Source organism: Octopus bimaculoides, chromosome 1 (genome assembly GCF_001194135.2).
Source record: "Octopus bimaculoides isolate UCB-OBI-ISO-001 chromosome 1, ASM119413v2, whole genome shotgun sequence".
Lineage (NCBI taxonomy): Eukaryota > Metazoa > Mollusca > Cephalopoda > Octopoda > Octopodidae > Octopus > Octopus bimaculoides.
Genome location: NC_068981.1, coordinates 86,103,531 through 86,112,507, shown reverse-complemented (window position 1 = coordinate 86,112,507; position 8,977 = coordinate 86,103,531). Strand labels below are relative to the sequence as shown.

Below are 8,977 nucleotides of genomic sequence, written 5' to 3'. Positions count from 1 at the left end.
TATATATATATATATATATATATATATATATATATATATATATATATGTATGTGTGTGTATATGTTTGTGTGTCTGTGTTTGTCCCCCCAACATCGCTTGACAACTGATGCTGGTGTGTTTACGTCCCCGTAAGTTAGCAGTTCCACAAAAGAGACCGATAGAATAAGTACTAGGCTTACAAAGTGTAAGTCCTGAGGTCGATTTGCTCGACTAAAGGTGGTGCTCCAGCATGGCCGCAGTCAAATGACTGAAACAAGCAAAAGAGTAAAGAGTAAAAGGTTAACTCTTTCGTTACAATGTTTCTAATGAGATACACTGCCTTTATTTTAAAAAAATAAATCAAGATAATGAAGAATTTAGTAAAGCAACTTTCTATTTGTTAAGCTGGTGTTTGAAACATAAATGAACATGAATTTTGATGTAAGATTTTAATTTAATTTAGGAAGTTTGTATCTTGGAACAAGAGCTGGAGTATTAGGTGGGTTGGTATCATAAAGGTTAAACATTAACTATACTCTCTTTACTCTTTTACTTGTTTCAGTCATTCGACTGCGGCCATGCTGGAGCACCGCCTTTAGTCGAGCAAATCAACCCCAGGACTTATTCTTTGTAGATCTAGTATTTATTCTATCAGTCTCTTTTGCCAAGCCGCTAAGTTACAGGGACGTAAACACACCAGCATCGGTTGTCAAGCGATGTTGGGGGGACAAACACACACATATATATATATATACATATACATATATACGACGGTCTTCTTTCAGTTTCTGTCTACCAAATCCACTCACAAGGCTTTGGTCAGCCCGAGGCTATAGTAGAAGACACTTGCCCAAAGTGCCACGCAGTGGGACTGAACCTGGAACCATGTGGTTGGTAAGCAAGTTACTTACCACACAGCCACTCCTGCAATCTTGAAAGCATTACATATGTGCCATGATAGCACCATTTTTGCAACAAACTTATATATCAACTGCAAAAAGAACATTGTATATTACACAAGGTGCAATGTAGCAAGCTGACAGAGTTGTTAGCACACCAGGCAAAATGCTAAGCAGCATTTTATCCATCTTTAAGCTCTGAATTCAAATATCGCCAAGGTCGGCTTTGACTTTCTACCTTTTGGGGTCAATAAAATTAAGTACCAGTTGAGCACTGGGGTCAATGTGATCAACTGCCAGAATTGCTGGCACTGTGCCAAGATTTAGAACCAATATTATATAAGGTGCAAGCTGTAAAGAATTTTACACAGAAAAGAAAGTCTATAATATTTTTTATCTTTTACCTTTTACTTGTTTCAGTCATTAGACTGCAGCCATGCTAGGGCACCACCTTCAAGAATTTTTATTTGAATGAATTGACCACAGTACCTATTTTATTTTTCAGCCTGGTACTTATTCTATTGGTCTCTTTTGCCGAACCACTAAGCTATAATTATGTAAACACATCAACTCCGGTTGTCAAGTGGTAGTGGGGGACAAACACACACACACACATGCACACAAACACACACACCACATACACACATACACACATACACACACACACCACACACCACACACATACACACACACCACAGACACACGCATACACACACACACACGCATACACACACACACACACACACACACACGCACACACACACACACATACACACACTCACACACACATACACACACACACACACGTGACATGCTGTTTTCAGTTTCCATCTACCAAATCCGCCCACAAGGCTTTGATTGGCTTGAAACTATAGTAGAAGTTATAACTCTACCTGCACTTATTTTATCGACTCTGAAAAGATGAAAGGCAAAGTTGACCCTGGTGGAATTTGAACTCAGAACATAATGATGGGTGAAGTGTCACTAAGCACTTTGCCTGGGGTGCTAATGATTCTGCCAGCTCACATCCTTTCAGAAGTGTAAATATTCTTTTTTTTTTTTTTTCTACTCTAAGTACAAGGGCCGAAATTTTTGGGGAAGGGGCCAGTCAATTAGATCAATCCCAGTACACAACTGGTACTTAATTTATCAACCCCGAAAGGCTGAAAGACAAAGTTGACCTCAGCAGAATTTGAACTTAGAACGTAAAGACAGACAAAATACTGCTAAGCATTTCGTCCGATGTGCTAATGATTCTGCCAACTTGCCACCTTCAGAAGTGTAAACAGTACCTTAACTGTTAATCTGAGTGGGATAATCAGTGCTTTTTACTCAAGGTGCATTTATGTTGCCCCTTTATAATGCAATTTACATTACTATACTCTGTTTATTTCAGTTGTGTGTGTGTGTGTGTGGGTGTTGAGTGAATTATTTCTTAACCTTGATTTTGCTTTAAAATTTTTCTCAGTAAGTTGTGCTTTTCTATTTCAATGTTGATTATCTTAAACTTTTCTTCTTAGTTGAAAACCATCACCTTCTGTGATCCTTCTTGTTCTCTCTCTCTCTCTCTCTCTCTCTCTCTCTCTCTCTCTCTCTCTCTCTCTCTCTCTCTCTATCTTTTAGTATCTCTTTCTCTGTTGCATCCACTTGAACTTTTGGCTTCATCCAAGTAACATAGCTTCAACATGCTGCTCAGCTATTTTGATTTTCCCCACCTATTTGCTGCCCACAATTAGCATCAATTAATTAACTACTTCTAAAGAATTGTGATTTTTCTTTCAGATAAATTTTCCTTGTAAGTGAGCTTGATCTACCTTTATGTTTATTGTCTTTAAATTTTCCTCTAAGCTTGTAAACATCATCATGTGTGATACTTTGTCTCTTACTATTTCTCTCTTTGCCTATCTCTCTCTTTCCCTCCTACCCATCTATCTCCCATACTCTCTCTTTCCCCCTCTCACTTCCTCTCTCTTTTCCTTTTCTCTTGATATCTTTCTGTTGCATTTATTTGAATATCTGGCTTCAACAGCCTTGATTTCTTTCTATGGGGCACATAAAACCTACTTGTGACCAGCCTGTAGAAACCATTCACCTCTACAGGATTCTTACTCCTATTCATACATAGGTCTTCTAAGAAGTTGCTTCCCAACCACATGGTTCCAGGTTCAGTCCCACTGCATGGCACCTTGAGCAAGTGTCTTCTACTATAGCCTCGGACCGACCAAGGCCTTGTGAGTACATTTGGTAGACGGAAACTGAAAGAAGCCCACCATATATATACGTATATATATATATATGTGTGTGTGTGTGTCTTTTTGTCTGTGTTTGTTCCCTCATCACCACTTGATAACTGGTGTTGGTGTGTTTACGTCCCTGTGACTTAGCAGTTCAGCAAATGAGGCTGGGGTCGATTTGTTCAACTAAAACTCCTCAAGGTGGTGCTCCAGCATGGTTGCAGTCAAAAGAATTAAAGAAGTAAAAGAAAATAGAAGAATACCTGTTATACAGGCAATATTGCTCTCTCTCTACATTTATCAAAGCTTAACTCCATAGTCCATGGCATGTTACTTCACAAGATTGGGTGTTTTCCTTGACAGACCTTTCTCATTTGGAGCTGGTTGCAATAAATGCTAGGCATTGGTTTACCTACTCTTGAAGCAAAGATGGTTTCAACAAAACAATAGTTTATCTTGTATGGTATTTAATGCACAATTTTATGTCACTGTTGTCCAAATTCATGCTATTGGTCACTGTGAGTTATTCCTCTTAGCTCATTTTGCTTTACACACACACACACACACACACACACACACACACACACACTCTCACATATATGTATGTATGTATGTATGTATGTATGTATGTATGTATGTGTGTGTGTGTGTGTGTGTGTGTATGTAGTGAAGTTGGAGTTGGTAGAAAGCCTAAGATATCACCAAAACGAAATGGGAAAAAGATAATAAAAAAAGAAAAAAAGAAACAGGAAAATACAGGACAAAGTGAAAGAAGATAAAAGTAACCCACAAAGCCTATTTGTTGGCATTCCGTCGCTTACGACATCAAGGGTTCCAGTTGATCCGATCGACGGAACAGCCTGCTTGTGAAATTAACGTGCAAGTGGCTGAGCACTCCACAGACATGTGTACTCTTAACATAGTTCTCAGGGATATTCAGTGTGACACAGTGTGACAAGGCTGACCCTTTGAATTACAGGCACAACAGAAACAGGAAGATAGAGTGAGAGAAAGTTGTTGTGAAAGAGTACAGCAGGGTTCGCCACAATCCGCTGCCGGAGCCTCATGGAGCTTTAGGTGTTTTCACTCAATAAACACTCACAACGCCCGTTATGGGAATCGAAACCGCGATCCTATGACCGCGAGTCTGCTGCCCTAACCACTGAGCTATTGCGCCTCCACAACAAAGCCTAAAAGAATTGGCCAACAACTGACATCTTAGCAACTCAAGTGAACGTAGAGATTCAGGTCATATATGCAATGTGGAAGATTTTGATGCTTGATCGTTCATAGTTTTATAATAAAATAATTATTTCAAATTTGTGGCACAAGGCCAGCAATTTTAGGAAGTGGGGATTAGTTGCTTACATTGACCCCCAAAAGAGTAAAAGGCAAAGTTGATCTCAGCTGGATTTGAACTCAGAATGTATAGAGCTGGAAGAATTGTCACCAAGTATTTTGTCTGGTATGATAATGAATATCTCAGCTCAAGTAGATATAACATAGTGCAATATAAGGAGGGATATCCCTTCCATTTCTAGCAGGTTGAATAACAGTGTAAGAGCTCCATTATTGATCTATGATTTTAAGTGTTGCTAAGGGCTATATTGATTATCAAAATGCAATTGTGTTAGTCACTACATGTGATTTTAGATCAAATTCCTAAGCAGACAAGAATAACTTAAGTATTTATTAATAACTACCAGCCATAGACAGCCTTGCCAAAGTTTATTTATGCCTAACATAAATATCACATGAATTCACTGTATTTTGGATAATGTTTAGTTTGTCCAGAAATGTTGATTCAATCAGAATTGTTGCTAAAACCAAGCCATCCAGACTATGACTCAACTTCAGCTTCATAAAAATAAATAATGCACAAAAAATAAATTAAATAAAGAAACCTAAAGCTTATGTTAAAATGTTACTCTTACATTTTTTGTATTTTCTAAGAAAAGGAATTTTTTTTCTTTCAAAATACTGTACTAGTTTACAGAATAACTGAGAGCTATACCAGCAAAATGCAAGCTCCATGTTGTGCTTCCTATGCTGGACAGGTCAAAGGATAGAGGCCAGGATAATATGGACCACTTCTTCCCAGAGGTGAAAATTGGATTGCATAGGACTGATACCTATAGCTAGAAAAAAGGTAAAATTACAGAAGCATCAATGGTAATTCAAAAACTAACAAGACTTGGGAGTGAAAGGTCTTCCCTTGGGGAAACATATGACATGGTGTAGCAAAGTTTGAAAAGAAGCTGCAAGGGAAAAGCAGAGATTCTACTGGAGAGAAGCAAAGATAGCTGAAAGTCAAAAGGAGTGGAGAAAAGGGTTTTAAATAAGTATCATGATTATTAGACTTTTACCACAGGTCTGTTTGATAAGAGCTGAATTGGAGCTGAACAACAATAACAGTAATAAAAACAAACAAACAAGGGGATCATGTATCTTACTCAGTATGCAAGAAACAGTATCTAAGTCTCCCTCAAACTAGATCCTATCCTCCAAAAAGAAAAAAAAAAAGAAGGATAAATTAGATAATGTAGTCTTCAGTATTCATTGTGTTTGAATAAAAGAACGGCTGATCACAATTTAAAAGCCTTTGGTCACAGGTTTACTCAATCAGGACTGACTCGAGGCTAAACAACAACAATAAAACAAAAATGATAATAAAAAGACAAAGACTGACAAAGAAGGGATGATCACAACTATAAAGCTTTTGATCATAAGTCTGCTCAATCAAGATTGACTTGAGGCTAAACAACAACAAAGTAGTAATAAAACTAACAAAGGATTTGCACATTTGGAGATTAACTGAATAATTCCACCAATAGCAGCAGCAAATATTTTATATCACTGTTTCTTTCCATAGAGCAACAACTGTACTTTTCAAGACATACACTAGTATACAATAAGATATGGGTTTATTTAGGTAAAACGGATTTGATAAAATTTTCGGCAGCTGAAATGCAGTATTGCTTGTTTCAAGAGTAGACAATATGTATAACAGCAGACAGACAGACAAACAGACAAACACACACACACACACACACACACACACATGCGTGCGTGTAAATGCAAATATTTATACACACATGTGTACATATACATAAATAAATATATATACATATATGTTGCAAAACGAGACTTCAGTATCTCATAGTGGTGCAACAGTGACAATGGTCATTCAGTAACTATGGTAGCAGGGTGTATGCCTTAGCAGGTCCAACCAAGCTATAAAGGCATGGAACTACATACCTTAAGTAGAGACTGTCTATTCAATAGAGGTTATAATCTGAAGAGGTAATCATGGCCTGCCCACATAGCCATCAGGGTGATTTCATTTGAAAGCAACAACAATATGAAGAATGAATCTCAGAATCCTGCACGTCATGGACTGCTCTATGGCAACAGAACAAAATCTGAGCAACCAGAGGTTGATAAGAATCTTGAGTACCTATAGACTACAAAGCTATCAGATAACAGTCTGCCATATTTTCCCCCAATTGCAGGTCTTTGGCAAAGAGAACTGGAATGGCCCATCTAATGGAGGAGAAAAAGGTTGAATGCAATGTGCTAGGGCTCTGCAAAACACATTGAATAAAAGAAATAAATGTGAGATGGACAGATGGAAGCATTATGAGAATGGGAAAATCAGAAAGTGCAAGAGCAACAGGTGGGATAGAATTCATCATGAGCAAAGAATGGACCTTCAAAAGTCATTTCCTGTCAGTTGTCTTCTGTGAAATGTACCTCATTGTTTACAAATTGGCTCTGTCTATAAGCTTAAAATATTCTTAAATATCACAGGAAGAATTTTGGAAGAAGGATAAATAAATAATAAATAAAAAAATTTCTTTTGTTTTCTTATAGTTATACAGACATAGACATAGCTGTGTGGTTAAGAAGTCCACTCTACAACTACATGGTTTCAAGTTCAGTCCCACAACATGGCACCTTAGGCAAATGACTTCCTCTATAGCCTCAGGCTCACTAATGCCTTGTGAGTGAATTTGGTTGATGGAAACTGTGTGGAGGCCTGTCATATGTATGTGTGTGTTTATGTTTGTGTATATCCTAAACCCCTGCTTGACAACTGATGTTGGTTTGTTTACATATCCATAACTTAGCAGTTTAGCCCCCTCCCCCACCAAAAAAAAACATACCAATAGAATAAGTACCAGACATTTGACAGAGTAATCTAGATGCTAAGGGCTTAATATATCCTTTCATTCGAATCAACTTCCAAGGTTGATCCTAATGAAAGATCTTACAAGAGATGAAATGGATCTCACAAGAATCAGATCCATCCAATAACAGTTAATCCTTAGTTGAAGACAACTTTACAAACCTAACAGAATGAGATAAATACAGCACCTTTCTGTATTTTTGTGGGAAAACAAAAATATCAACTAAGATTATCTAAAAAATGATGTAAAATTAGTATTATTTACAAAATCTTAATGAAATTGATGCAGTGTCATCTTGTATATGCTAGTGTTTATATAAGAATATCAGTCCCATTACAGTTTTTTATATAACCAAGGCAGCAGCTCTCTGGGAGAAGCAAAATATGAGTTACTAAGGAATTTTACTATATATGTTGATCAAACAGAATTCCTGACAAATATATCAATATAAAAAGATAGCATAATAATGACTTCAAATTTTAGTAAAAGGCCTGCAGTTGTTAGGGGTGGGGAGAAGTCGATTGCAAAGACCTCCTCAGTACTTGACTAGTACTCATTTTATTGACTTTGAAAAGACAAAAGGTATAATAATGATTTCTAATACTAGGAGAAAGGCACAAATTTTAGGAGAAAGGTGTAGATTTAACAGATTCAAGTAAGCAACAAGAACCAGTTAATATAAACCTAGAAAGATAAAATGTAAAGTAGATCTTGGTGGGATTTGAACTCAGATCTGTAAGGGGTGTAATTAAATTCTACATGGAATTTTATCTAGTAAAGTCAAATTCTACTGAACACTGCCACTGAAACAGCTTAATAATGTGCAGTCAAGCATGATAATATGAATAGCTTTCTGGAAATTTTCCAGTCATTGCAGGAATGAATCAGAACTCTGTTAAAATATCTTTTCTTTCTTATTTTTTTTTTTTTTACAGGGGCAAAGTATAAGATTCAAATGCTACATTCAAATGCTACATCAAATGCAGAATAAACTGGCTATATACTTATGAAAAAGTAGATGGTTAGTAATATTTTGCTGCTATTGTAGCTATTTTAAACAACTCCATGAATCATTTAAAACATCAAACATAAAATAGTTATTTTTCTGAGCAGATTTTTATATGAAGTACTGGAATACATAATACACATCATTCCAAACACACTTCTCACCAGTGATGTCTCAGCTCTATCTCACACACTGTCTCAGAATTCTAAACACTTTATGTCACTGATCCTCATGTTGCAGGACAAGTGCAGCTCTCTTCCTTTCTGCTTCACTTTTAGCCAAATGCACTTGTCTAGCTGCTCTTCTATGACCCCTTTCCTCCCAAGTTTCTCAAGCCTGTCTCTTAGCCTTTATTGCCATATCAACCAACCTATCAAACATATATGTATGTTATCAATCAGTTTCATTTCTGTATTTCTTGTCCATAGAGAAAGAGCCGGACTCTAACATAGATTCAAGGCTCCTTCATTGGAACTTTTATCAACATCATCTAGGTATTTGTGCATATGTGTGTGTGTGTGCAGTATTTGGTGTTAGTGTATGCGCAGATTTGTATGTTTGTTTTATGGATGCGTTTTTATGTATATATTTTCCTGTCTAGATGCATGCATATGTATTTATGTGCCAAATTTTTGGAAAGTTTTACATATCTTTACAGTTCCATTGAT

The 8,977-nt window shown here is 36.8% G+C and overlaps 1 protein-coding gene across 2 annotated transcripts in view; it reads right to left on the bottom strand.

Annotated features, from left to right (window-relative positions):
- Positions 1 to 8,977, bottom strand: part of LOC106884368 (sodium-dependent dopamine transporter) — a 242,943-nt gene that overhangs the window by 113,103 nt on the left and 120,863 nt on the right. The gene's annotated exons all lie outside the window — the stretch shown is intronic.